We start from the raw sequence: 13708 nt of genomic DNA, 5'->3' as shown, positions 1-13708 counted from the left end.
TGAACATTTTGAGTGGTGGAAACTAAAAGAATATTCATAAATGACTTAGTTATCACACTTAGAATGAGTTTACATTTTTTGTACAAAATACCGTATGTGGGGAATTTTTTTTTTATTCCTCAAGGGCTAGGTGGCGCTGCATATATAACTGAATGTTGTCATAGAGATAGCTTCAGGCCTTGACGATAAACATACATGTCAAGTTTGGGATTTTTTGGAGCATGTACCGGGGAGTTATTAAGCATATCCTTTTTCAGTGCGAAACACAAATTTTGATTCCCCGCCTTCATCATATAGTATTTCGAAAGGTCAAGATTTTCCCCCTGTCGTTGGCTCAGGTCTTGACATGGTCCAGGTCAAGTCATAACTCAGTCAGATGAAATGTGTAGGAGAAGTGGGCAAAAGTCTGCCCCCTGTGAATGTGCAAAAATCGTCAAAAATGGGACATTCAAAAATTCGTAGCTCACTTCCTGTTCATTTTAGCATATGGGACCAAGAGACTTTTTTGTAGGTCTTGGGCTCCCTCATACACCTAAAAATATTCGTCGTTCTTGCTTAAACGTACAACTGGGGCTGTTTCGTTAAAGATTTCTAGGGGGCGCTATTGAGTCATTTTTGTAAAAATAGCACAATCGGCGATAAAAAATTGCTCATTTTGCCAGGCCAGCTGTGTGTGCCAAGTTTCGTGTGTTTCTGTGCCAGTTTAGGCCCTCAAAACTGGCGTTGTTTTCTTGGCGAACAGCGCTTAGCCACGCCCACAGCAATTCACGAAAACTCACAAACTTCGTGTTGTGACATCATGAAGGCCGAAACCCTCATCTGAGCAAATATGAGGTAGGTCCAGTTAACGTGTTTGGAGAAAAACGTAGAAGAAAATTCGTAAGAAAAAAAATTGCCACTAGGTGGCGCTATCAGTTAGATGAAATGTAAGTTAGTAGATGTCTTTAGAGCTGGACTCTCATCAATTGTGTACAATTTTGAGAAGATAGCATCATCTCGGTCAAGTTAATGCAGCTTTTGTTGTCACGAGAAATCTTCAGATTTTGCGGCACCGTAGCGGCCACGCCCTTTGGCGAAAAGTTACAATATTCGGTGTGGGGCATGATCAACATCTTAAGGCTTTTCTGACCAATTTTCAACTGGATCCCTTCAACGAGCTCAGCACAGTAGCTAAAAACGTAAAGTCTGACAATTATTGTTACCACTAGGTGGCGCTACATGGATAACTGAATTTTATCATATAGATGTTTTCAGGCCGTGACTATTAAGTTGCCTGATAAGTTTGAGATTTTTTGGAGCTTGAACATGGGAGTTATTAAGCATTTGCTCTTTCTGGACAAATGAAATTTTAAAGGCAATATTTGATGCCCCGCCCCCGTCATATAGTATTTCGAAAAGGCAAGATTTTTTCCCCAGTTGTTCTCTCAGGTCTTGAGATGATAAATGCCAAGTTTGAAGTCAATTGGATGAAAAATGTTTGCAAAGGGGGAAAAAGCATGACCACAGTGAATGTGCCAAAATAGGCCAAAATTGGACATTAAAAAATTCATAGCTCACTTCCTGTACATTTTAGCTACATGGTCCCAATAGACTTTTTTGTGCGTCTCGGGGTGCTACACGTGCCTGCCAATTTTCGTTGCTCTAGCTCAAACATGCCGGGCTTGGTTTTTATTTTTCTATGCTAGGGGGCGCTATAGAATCGCGTTGTTATGACGACTTCATAATATCAAATTTTTCGCCGGGCCTGAGGAGTGTGCAAAGTTTGGTGAGTTTTCGTAAATGTTTAGGTACCCAAAATCGTGATCGTTTACGGAGAAAAAGAATAATAATAATAATAATAATAATAATAATCCGATCGAAAAACAATAGGGACCTCGCAGCGGTAGCTGCTCGGGCCCTAACTAGAGCTGCGAGCAGCTATAAAGGGCCCTCGCAGCCCGGGCCACGTTGGGGTACTTGCACGTTGGGGTACTTGCACGTTGGGGTACTGGCACGTTGGGGTACTGGCAAGTTTAGGTACGGCACATTGGAAGCAGAATTTCTTTGAAAATGGCATGATAAACCTTGACATGTGGATTTTTTTTTTTTTTGTAAAAATACCGTTAAGTTGGTGTATTTTTTTTTTATGCCTCTAGGGCTAGGTGGCGCTGTATATATAATGGAATGTTGTCATAGGGATACCTTCAAGCCTTGACTCTAAACATACATGTCAAGTGTGGGATTTTTTTGGAGCATGTACCGTGGAGTTATTAAGCATATCCTTCATTCACGATATTGCTTTTAATGTCCATTAGAGGCTATCAAAAATAAATAAAAAAGTACATGTTTGGATAAGTCTAATGCCAGTGAACATTTTGAGTGGTGGAAAGTAAAAGAATATTCATAAATGACTTAGTTATCACACTTAGAATGAGTTTACATTTTTTGTACAAAATACCGTATGTGGGGTATTTTTTTGTTTTGCCTCAAGGGCGAGGTGGCGCTGCATATATAACTGAATGTTGTCATAGAGATACCTTCAGGCCTTGACGATAAACATACATGTCAAGTTTGGGATTTTTTGGAGCATGTATCGGGGAGTTATTAAGCATATCCTTTTTCAGTGCGAAACACAAATTTTGATGCCCCGCGCTCATCATATAGTATTTCCAAAAGTCAAGATTTTTCCGTCTGTTGTTGGCTCAGGTCTTGGCATGGTCCAGGTCAAGTCATAAGTCAGTCGGATAAAACATGTAGGAGAAGTGGGCAAAAGTATGCCCCCTGAAAATGTGCAAAAATCGTAAAAAATGGGACATTCAAAAATTCGTACCTCACTTCCTGTTCATTTTAGCATATGGGTCCAAGAGACTTTTTTGTAGGTCTTTGGCTCCCTCATACACGTAAAAATTTTCGTAGATCTTGCTTAAACGTAGAATCGGGGCTGCTTCGTTAAAAAGTTCTAGGGGGCGCTATTGAGTCATTTTTGTAAAAATAGTACAATCAACAATAAAATATTGTTCATTTTACCAGGCCAGATGTGTGTGCCAAGTTTCATGAGTTTCTGCGCATGTTTAGACCCTCAAAACTGGCGTTGTTTTCTTGGCGAACAGTGCTTAGCCACGCCCACAGCGATTCGCGAAAACTCACAAACTTCGTGTTGTGACATCATGAAGGCCGAAACCCTCATCTGAGCAAATATGAGGTTGGTCCAGTTAACGTGTTTGGAGAAAAATGTACAAGAAAATTCGTAAGAAAAAAAATTGCCACTAGGTGGCGCTATCAGTAAGATGAAATATAAGTTCGTAGATGTCTTAAGGGCTGGACTCTCATCAAATGTGTGAAATTTTGAGAAGATAGGATCATCTCGGTCAAGTTCATGCAGCTTTTATTGTCACGAAAAATTTTCGGACTTTGCGTCACCGTAGCGGCCACGCCCTTTGGCGAAAAGTTACAATATTCAGTGTGGGGCATGATCAACATCTTAAGGCTTTTCTGACCAATTTTCAACTGGATCCCTTCAACGAGCTCGGCACAGTAGCTAAAAACGTAAAGTATGACATTTATTGTTACCACTAGGTGGCGCTATATGTATAACTGAATTTTATCATATAGATGCTTTCAGGCCGTGACTATTACGTTGCCTGAGAAGTTTGAGATTTTTTGGAGCTTGAACATGGGAGTTATCACACTTAGAATGAGTTGACATTTTTTGTACAAAATACCGTATGTGGGGTATTTTTTTTTCACGCCTGAAGGGCTAGGTGGCGCTGCATATATAACTGAATTTTGTCATAGAGATACCTTCAGGCTTTGACTATAAACATACATGTCAAGTTTGGGATTTTTTGGAGCATGTACCGGGGAGTTATTAAGCATATCCTTTTTCAGTGCGAAACACAAAATTTGATGCCCCGCCCTCATCATATAGTATTTCCAAAAGTCAAGATTTTTCTGCCTGTAGTTGGCTCAGGTCTTGACATGGTCCAGGTCAAGTCTAAAGTCAGTCGGATGAAATGTGTAGGAGAAGTGGGCAAAAGTATGCCCCCTGAAAATGTGCAAAAATCGTCAAAAATGGGACATTCAAAAATTCATAGCTCACTTCCTGTTCATTTTAGCACATGGGTCCAAGAGACTTTTTTGTAGGTCTTGGACTCCCTCATACACCTAAAAATTTTCGTAGATCTTGCTTAAACGTACAATCGGGGCTGCTTCGTTAAAAATTTCTAGGGGGCGCTATTGAGTCATTTTTGTAAAAATAGGACAATACATGATAAAATATTGCTCATTTTGCCAGGCCAGATGTGTGTGCCAAGTTTCATGAGTTTCTGCGCATGTTTAGACCATCAAAACTAGCGTTGTTTTCTTGGCGAACAGTGCTTAGCCACGCCCACAGCGATTCGCGAAAACTCACAAACTTCGTGTTGTGACATCATGAAGGCCGAAACCCCCATCTGAGCAAATATGAGGTTGGTCCAGTTAACGTGTTTGGAGAAAAATGTACAAGAAAATTCGTAAGAAAAAAAATTGCCACTAGGTGGCGCTATCAGTTAGATGAAATATAAGTTCGTAGATGTCTTTAGGGCTGGACTCTCATCAAATGTGTGAAATTTTGAGAAGATAGGATCATCTCGGTCAAGTTCATGCAGCTTTTATTGTCACGAAAAATCTTCAGACTTTGCGTCACCGTAGCGGCCACGCCCTTTGGCGAAAAGTTACAATATTCGGTGTGGGGCATCATCAACATCTTAAGGCTTTTCTGACCAATTTTCAACTGGATCCCTTCAACGAGCTCAGCACAGTAGCTAAAAACGTAAAGTATGACATTTATTGTAACCACTAGGTGGCGCTATATGTATAACTGAATTTTTTCATATAGGTGTTTTCAGGCCGTGACTATTACGTTGCCTGAGAAGATTGAGATTTTTTGGAGCTTGTACATGGGAGTTATTCAGCATTTGCTCTTTCTGGACAAATGAAATTTTAAAGGCAATATTTGATGCCCCGCCCCCGTCTTATAGTATTTCGAAAAGGCAAGATTTTTTGCCCAGCTGTTCTCTTAGGTCTTGAGATGATAAATGCCAAGTTTGAAGTCAATGGGATGAAAAATGTTTGCATAGGGGGGAAAAGCATGACCACAGTGAATGTGCCAAAATAGGCCAAAATTGGACATTAAAAATTTCATAGCTCACTTCCTGTACATTTTAGGAAATGGCTTCCACTGACTTTTTTGTGCGTCTCGGAGTGCTACACGTGCCTGCCAATTTTCGTAGCTCTAGCTCAAACGGGCCGGGATTGGTTTTTATTTTTCTACGCTAGGTGGCGCTATAGAGTCGCGTTGTTATGACAACTACATAATATCAAATTTTTCGCCGGGCCCGAAGAGACTGCAAAGTTTGGTGAGTTTTCGTAAATGTTTAGGCCCTCAAAAATGCGATCGTTTGCGGAGAATAAAGAAGAAGAAGAAGAAGAAGAAGAAGAAGAAGAAGAAGAAGAAGAAGAATTCTTACAAAAACAAGAGGGACCTCGCAGCGGTCGCTGCTCGGGCCCTAATAATAATAATAATAATAATAATAATTTTTACAAAAACAATAGGGACCTCGCAGCGGTCGCTGCTCGGGCCCTAACTAGAGCTGCGAGCAGCTATAAAGGGCCCTCGCAGCCCGGGCCACGTTGGGGTACTTGCACGTTGGGGTACTGGCACATTGGAAGCAGAATTTCTTTGAAAATGGCATGATAAACATGTGGATTTTTTTTTTTTTTTTTTGCCAGGTGTGATGAGTGTGTCAAGCTCAATGGGTTTTGGTGATTGTTAAGATCTGCAAAAATCACCGCCTTTTTTTCTATTTTTAGGCAATGAGTTGCCCTGATTGGTATTTTTCGTAAAAGTATATATACACGCATCATCACTCGTACTCATTGCACAATGTTGCTTTTATTGTCCATAGAGGCGATCAAAAAAAAAAAAAAACTAAATAAAAAATACGTATGTTTGGATCGGTCTGATGCCAGTGAACATATTGAGTGGTGGAAAGTAAAAGAATATTCATCAATGACTTAGTTATCACACTTACAATGAGTTTACAATTTTTGCAAAAATACCGTAAGTGAGGCATTTTTTTTTTTTATGCCTCAAGGACTAGGTGGCGCTGTATTTATAACTGAATTTTGTCATAGAGATACCTTTAGGCCTTGACTATAAATATACATTTCAAGTATGGGATTTTTTGGAGCATGTACCTGGGAGTTATTAAGCATAGCCTTCATTAACGATACTGCTTTTAATGTCCATAGAGGCTATCAAAAATACATAAAACTAAATAACAAAAATATGTATGTTTGGTTAGGTCTGATGCCAGTGAATATTTTGAGTGGTGGAAAGTAAAAGAATATTCCTAAATGACTTAGTTATCACACTGAGAATGAGTTTACATTTTTTGTACAAAATACCGTAAGTGGGGTATTTTTTTTTCATGCCTCAAGGACTAGGTGGCGCTGCATATATAACTGAATGTTGTCATAGAGATACCTTCAGGCCTTGACGATAAACATACATGTCAAGTTTGGGATTTTTTGGAGCATGTATCGGGGAGTTATTAAGCATATCCTTTTTCAGTGCGAAACACAAATTTTGATGCCCCGCCCTCATCATATAGTATTAACAAAAGTCAAGATTTTTCCGTCTGTTGTTGGCTCAGGTCTTGGCATGGTCCAGGTCAAGTCATAAGTCAGTCGGATAAAACGTGTAGGAGAAGTGGGCAAAAGTATGCCCCCTGAAAATGTGCAAAAATCGTCAAAAATGGGACATTCAAAAATTCGTAGCTCACTTCCTGTTCATTTTAGCATATGGGTCCAAGAGACTTTTTTGTAGGTCTTTGGCTCCCTCATACACGTAAAAATTTTCGTAGATCTTGCTTAAACGTACAATCGGGGCTGCTTCGTTAAAAATTTCTAGGGGGCGCTATTGAGTCATTTTTGTAAAAATAGCACAATCAACAATAAAATAGTGTTCATTTTACCAGGCCAGATGTGTGTGCCAAGTTTCATGAGTTTCTGCGCATGTTTAGACCCTCAAAACTGGCGTTGTTTTCTTGGCGAACAGTGCTTAGCCACGCCCACAGCGATTCGCGAAAACTCACAAACTTCGTGTTGTGACATCATGAAGGCCGAAACCCTCATCTGAGCAAATATGAGGTTGGTCCAGTTAACGTGTTTGGAGAAAAAATGTACAAGAAAATTCGTAAGAAAAAAAATTGCCACTAGGTGGCGCTATCAGTCAGATGAAATATAGGTTCGTAGATGTCTTTAGGGCTGGACTCTCATCAAATGTGTGAAATTTTGAGAAGATAGGATCATCTCGGTCAAGTTCATGCAGCTTTTATTGTCACGAAAAATCTTCAGACTTTGCGGCACCGTAGCGGCCACGCCCTTTGGCGAAAAGTTACAATATTCGGTGTGGGGCATGATCAACATCTTAAGGCTTTTCTGACCAACTTTCAACTGGATCCCTTCAACGAGCTCAGCGCAGTAGCTAAAAACGTAAAGTATGACATTTATTATCACCACTAGGTGGCGCTATATGTATAACTGAATTTTATCATATAGATGTTTTCAGGCTGTGACTATTACGTTGCCTGAGAAGTTTGAGATTTTTTGGAGCTTGAACATGGGAGTTATTAAGCATTTGCTCTTTCTGGACAAATGAAATTTTAAAGGCAATATTTGATGCCCCGCCCCCGTCATATAGTATTTCAAAAAGGCAAGATGTTTTGCCCAGTTGTTCTCTCAGGTCTTAAGATGATAAATGCCAAGTTTGAAGTCAATTGGATGAAAAATGTTTGCAAAGGGGAAAAAGCATGACCACAGTGAATGTGCCAAAATAGGCCAAAATTGGACCTAAAAAAATTCATAGCTCACTTCCTGTACATTTTAGCTACATGGTCCCAATAGACTTTTTTGTGCGTCTCGGGGTGCTACACGTGCCTGCCAATTTTTGTTGCTCTAGCTCAAACGTGCCGGGCTTGGTTTTTATTTTTCTACGCTAGGGGGCGCTATAGAGTCGCATTGTTATGACGACTTAATAATATCAAATTTTTCGCCGGGCCTGAGGAGTGTGCAAAGTTCGGTGAGTTTTCGTGAATGTTTAGGTACCCAAAATCGCGATCGTTTGCGGAGAATAAAGAAGAAGAAGAAGAAGAAGAAGAAGAAGAAGAAGAAGAATAACTAGAGCTGCGAGCAGCTATAAAGGGCCCTCGCAGCCCGGGCCACGTTGGAGTCCTTGCACGTTGGGGTACTTGCACGTTAGGGTACTGGCACGTTGGGGTACTGGCACGTTGGGGTACTGGCATATTGGAAGCAAAATTTCTTTGAAAATGGCATAATAAACGTTTACATGTAGAATATTTTTTTTGCCAGTGTGTGTCAAGCTCAACGGGTTTTGGTGATTGTTAAGACCTGCAAAAATCAGCGTCTTTTTTTATTTTTAGGCAATGATTTGCCCTGATTGGTATTTTTTGTAAAAGTGTATATATACATCATCGCTCGTTGTACTCATTGCACAATGTTACTTTTATTGTCCAGAGGGGCAATCAAAAATGAATAAAACAAAATGGAAACGTACATACGTTTGGATCGGTGTGAAGCCAGTGAACAATTTGAGTGGTGGAAACTAAAAGAATATTCAGAAATGACTTAGTCATCACACTTAGAATGAGTTTAAATTTTTTTGTACAAAATACCGTATGTGTTTTTTTTTTTTTATATAAGCCTCAAGGGCTAGGTGGCGCTGTATTTATAACTGAATGTTGTCATCGAGATACCTTCAGGCCTTGATTATAAGCATACATGTCAAGTGTGGGATTTTTTTTGGAGCATGTACCGTGGAGTTATTAAGCATATCCTTCATTCACGATATTGCTTTTAATGTCCACAGAGGCTATCAAAAATAAATAAAAATATATATATGTTTGGATAAGTCTGATGCCAGTGAACATTTTGAGTGGTGGAAACTAAAAGAATATTCATAAATGACTTAGTTATCACACTTAGAATGAGTTTACATTTTTTGTACAAAATACCGTATGTGGGGTATTTTTTTTTATGCCTCAAGGGCTAGGTGGCGCTGCATATATAACTGAATGTTGTCAGAGAGATAGCTTCAGGCCTTGACGATAAACATACATGTCAAGTTTGGGATTTTTTGGAGCATGTACCGGGGAGTTATTAAGCATATCCTTTTTCAGTGCGAAACACAAATTTTGATGCCCCGCCCTCATCATATAGTATTTCGAAAGGTCAAGATTTTTCCCCCTGTCGTTGGCTCAGGTCTTGACATGGTCCAGGTCAAGTCTTTACTCAGTCAGATGAAACGTGTAGGAGAAGTGGGCAAAAGTCTGCCCCCTGTGAATGTGCAAAAATTGTCAAAAATGGGACATTCAAAAATTCGTAGCTCACTTCCTGTTCATTTTAGCATATGGGTCCAAGAGACTTTTTTGTAGGTCTTGGGCTCCCTCATACACCTAAAAATATTCGTCGTTCTTGCTTAAACGTACAACCGGGGCTGCTTCGTTAAAAACTTCTAGGGGGCGCTATTGAGTCATTTTTGTAAAAATAGCACAATCAACAATAAAATATTGCTCATTTTACCAGGCCAGATGTGTGTGCCAAGTTTCATGAGTTTCTGTGCATGTTTAGACCCTCAAAACTGGCGTTGTTTTCTTGGCGAACAGCGCTTAGCCACACCCACAGCAATTCGCGAAAACTCACAAACTTCGTGATGTGACATCATGAAGGCCGAAACCCTCATCTGAGCAAATATGAGGTAGGTCCAGTTAACGTGTTTGGAGAAAAACGTAGAAGAAAAATCGTAAGAAAAAAAATTGCCACTAGGTGGCGCTATCAGTTAGATGAAATATAAGTCAGTAGATGTCTTTAGGGCTGGACTCTCATCAAATGTGTGAAATTTTGAGACGATAGGATCATCTCGGTCAAGTTAATGCAGCTTTTATTTTCACGAAAAATCTTCAGACTTTGCGTCACCGTAGCGGCCACGCCCTTTGGCGAAAAGTTACAATATTCGGTGTGGGGCATGATCAACATCTTAAGGCTTTTCTGACCAATTTTCAAATGGATCCCTTCAACAAGCTCAGCACAGTAGCTAAAAACGTAAAGTATGACATTTATTGTAACCACTAGGTGGCGCTATATGTATAACTGAATTTTATCATATAGATGTTTTCAGGCCGTGACTATTACGTTGCCTGAGAAGTTTGAGATTTTTTGGAGCTTGAACATGGGAGTTATTAAGCATTTGCTCTTTCTGGACAAATGAAATTTTAAAGGCAATATTTGATGCCCTGCCCCCGTCATATAGTATTTCAAAAGGGCAAGATGTTTTGCCCAGTTGTTCTCTCAGGTCTTGAGATGATAAATGCCAAGTTTGAAGTCAATTGGATGAAAAATGTTTGCAAAGGGTGAAAAAGCATGACCACAGTGAATGTGCCAAAATAGGCCAAAATTGGACATAAAAAAATTCATAACTCACTTCCTGTACATTTTAGCTACATGGTCCCAATAGACTTTTTTGTGCGTCTCGGGGTGCTACACGTGCCTGCCAATTTTTGTTGCTCTAGCTCAAACGTGCTTGGTTTTTATTTTTCTATGCTAGGGGGCGCTATCGAGTCGCATTGTTATGACGACTTAATAATATCAAATTTTTCGCCGGGCCTGAGGAGTGTGCAAAGTTCGGTGAGTTTTCGTGAATGTTTAGGTACCCAAAATCGCGATCGTTTGCGGAGAATAAAGAATAATAATAATAATAATAATAATAATAATTATTATTATTTTTACAAAAACAATAGGGACCTCGCAGCGGTCGCTGCTCGGGCCCTAATAATAATAATTTTTACAAAAACAATAGGGACCTCGCAGCGGTCGCTGCTCGGGCCCTAATAATAATAATTTTTACAAAAACAATAGGGACCTCGCAGCGGTCGCTGCTCGGGCCCTAATAATAAGGTCTTATAAAACGACCTTGGACTTATAAAATGTCCAAAAATAAAAATAAAATCAAAGACAAATAATAAGGGCTTATAAAACGACCTTGGACTTATAAAATGTCCAACAAAAAAATAAAATAAAAATTAAAAAGAAACAAATAAAATAATTAATTCACAACTGGTTTTTCAATTATTTTATTTGGTCTTATAAAATGACCTTGGACTTATAAAACGTCCAAAAAGAATAAAACCAAAACTAAATAAAATAAAGACTGACAAAACAATAAAATGATTGACTCAAAAATTGTCTTTTAACATTTTTATTGTCAATAATAAAATAACCAATATAAATCATAAAAATTACATTTAATGATAAAACCTTAAATCAATAAAAATAAAATAAAATAGAAAACAGGAGATCAAGAATAATATAACCTTTTACAAAAGCTTTCTAAGATTGATCATTTCTCTGAAAAGCTTAAGACCTGATTCACAATAAGATGTTTTTGGCTAAAAATAAATTAAAGATATGAGAGTGTATTAAATGGCCCCCACCCTAACTCGCGATTAGTCATTCATATCTTCCTATTATACATCATTATTGATACAAGTTTTGTACTTTACCCAATCATTGAAGAAAATTCCATCCACGGCTATAAGTCCTTCGAAAAAAAATCTTAGTCCCACACAGCCATAAATCCATCTTCAGGAATACACTCCATCCAGACCACATCGCAGGGAAAAAGGGCGTCGATCCCAGCTGGTGACGACCTTTTATCACCTTGGGTCATATCACTGATTTCTTCCGGTGAGTGTCCTTCCGCATCTCCTCATATCAATGCGCACTTGTTGAGACTCATTCTCAGTAATTTTCCACAGATGAGTCATAAAGATGAGTCATAAATTCTTTACAATTGAGTCATGGATACACAACGTTGAATGAAAATATGTCAAAGGTCATGGATCTATTCGACAATGATAAACGTTAAAATAAATAACATCATAGATATATTAATTAAGCAAGCATAAATAACATGTATATACATGACATGTTAATCCCAAATTCTCTCAGGGACCTTAACAGGTTAATTCTAGTTCTTGTTTCACATCTTGTATATATCATTGTTAAATCAAACAATACATACAGGTAATCTTTTCAATGCAGTTACAGCAATATTATCAGCGATAAAAGACAGTATCGCTTATAAATAAAAGAAAAGAAAAGCCAGCAAAACTTCATAGTTGGGCTCAATGTGCTGTAACCATTGATCCAAAAATCAGGTTAACAATTGTCGAATATAGATTGTATTGTGTGTATTATTACTTAATTCAGGATATCATTTATCTACACTAATTTGTATCTGGCCCTTTATGGCCTTATAAGGAATGTATGTCCGTTTGTTGAGTGGGTGGCTTAGTTGTACAGGTTTGGCGGCATCTGGTGGTTACTTTGAGGAACTACACCCAGAGGCCAAAGAATGATTCTCAGTCCTATGGTCTCTAACTAAGAATTGAGTCTAGCCCATTAATTTGTTATCTCATTTTACATGATATGGCGTTTCATCTGACCCTACTCAATCTACTCAATTCAACAGTTTGTAAGCGCAGCAGCATCCTTTGCAAACGAGCTGGAGCTGCATGGATCGGCTTCTTCATTATGGTGACCAGAGGTTGATGGTCTGTTTCAATGATTGTATGCTTGCCATAAATATAGTCTTTAAACTTGGTGCATGCAAAAACAACTGCAAGGAGTTCTTTTTCGATCTGTGCATAGCGGCTTTCTGTATCTGACAAAGTGCGAGACACATATGCGACAGGCTTCCCATCTTGCAAACATGCTGCATAGCAAGATGCATCACATGTAATGTCACTTACTTCTTCACATCAAAATATGATAAGACAGGTGAGCTGGACAGATATGACTTAAGATTGTCAAACGCCTGTTGATGTTGTGGAAGCCAGCACCACGAAGAGTCTTTATGAGTAAGCTGAGGTGCTGCGATGTTGCTGAGATTTGGGATAAACTTCCCCATATAATTCACCATGCCAAGGAAACGTTGCACAGCGAGGGTGTCTTCTGGAACTGGCATCTTTGAGATGGCCTCAGTCTTTGATGGATCAGCCTTGAGACCGTCTTTTGTAAACATGTGACCCACATAGCAAACTTGGTCAACACGAAACTTGCACTTTTGAAGGTTGAGCCTGAGTTTGATCCCACGTGTGCGATCAAGCACTTTCTTCAAGTTGGCATCATGGTCCACAGCGTTGCGACCTCCCACGATGATGTTGTCAACTATCACAGCACATGGGTAGCCGGCAAACAGTTGTTCCATTGAGCGCTGGAAAACTTCACTTGCTGAATTTATGCCAAATGGCATGCGGAGAAATCGGTAGCGCCCAAAAGGTGTGTTGAATGTAGTCAACATGGATGACTTCCGATCAAGTTTTATTTGCCAAAAGGAGTTCCTGGCATGAAGCACTGAAAACACAGTAGCACCTGACATTTGGCTGGCTACTTCTTCCACAGTACGCATCGGATAGTGGGGTCGCTTTAAAGCAGTGTTCAAGTCCTTGGGGTTGATGCACAATCTTATTACTTCTTTATCTCTCGTGTGCTGCAACCATTGATGAAACCCAGTCTGTGGGCTCACTGACGGGGCAAATGACTCCCTTGCTTGTCATGTTGTCAAGTTCAGCTTTGACGCGGGCCTGCATCGCCAAGGGGATGCGGTGAG

The sequence above is a fragment of the Festucalex cinctus genome, chromosome 3 (assembly GCF_051991245.1).
Source record: "Festucalex cinctus isolate MCC-2025b chromosome 3, RoL_Fcin_1.0, whole genome shotgun sequence".
In the NCBI taxonomy this organism is placed as follows: Eukaryota; Metazoa; Chordata; class Actinopteri; order Syngnathiformes; family Syngnathidae; genus Festucalex; species Festucalex cinctus.
Note: the sequence above shows the minus strand (reverse complement) of the source record.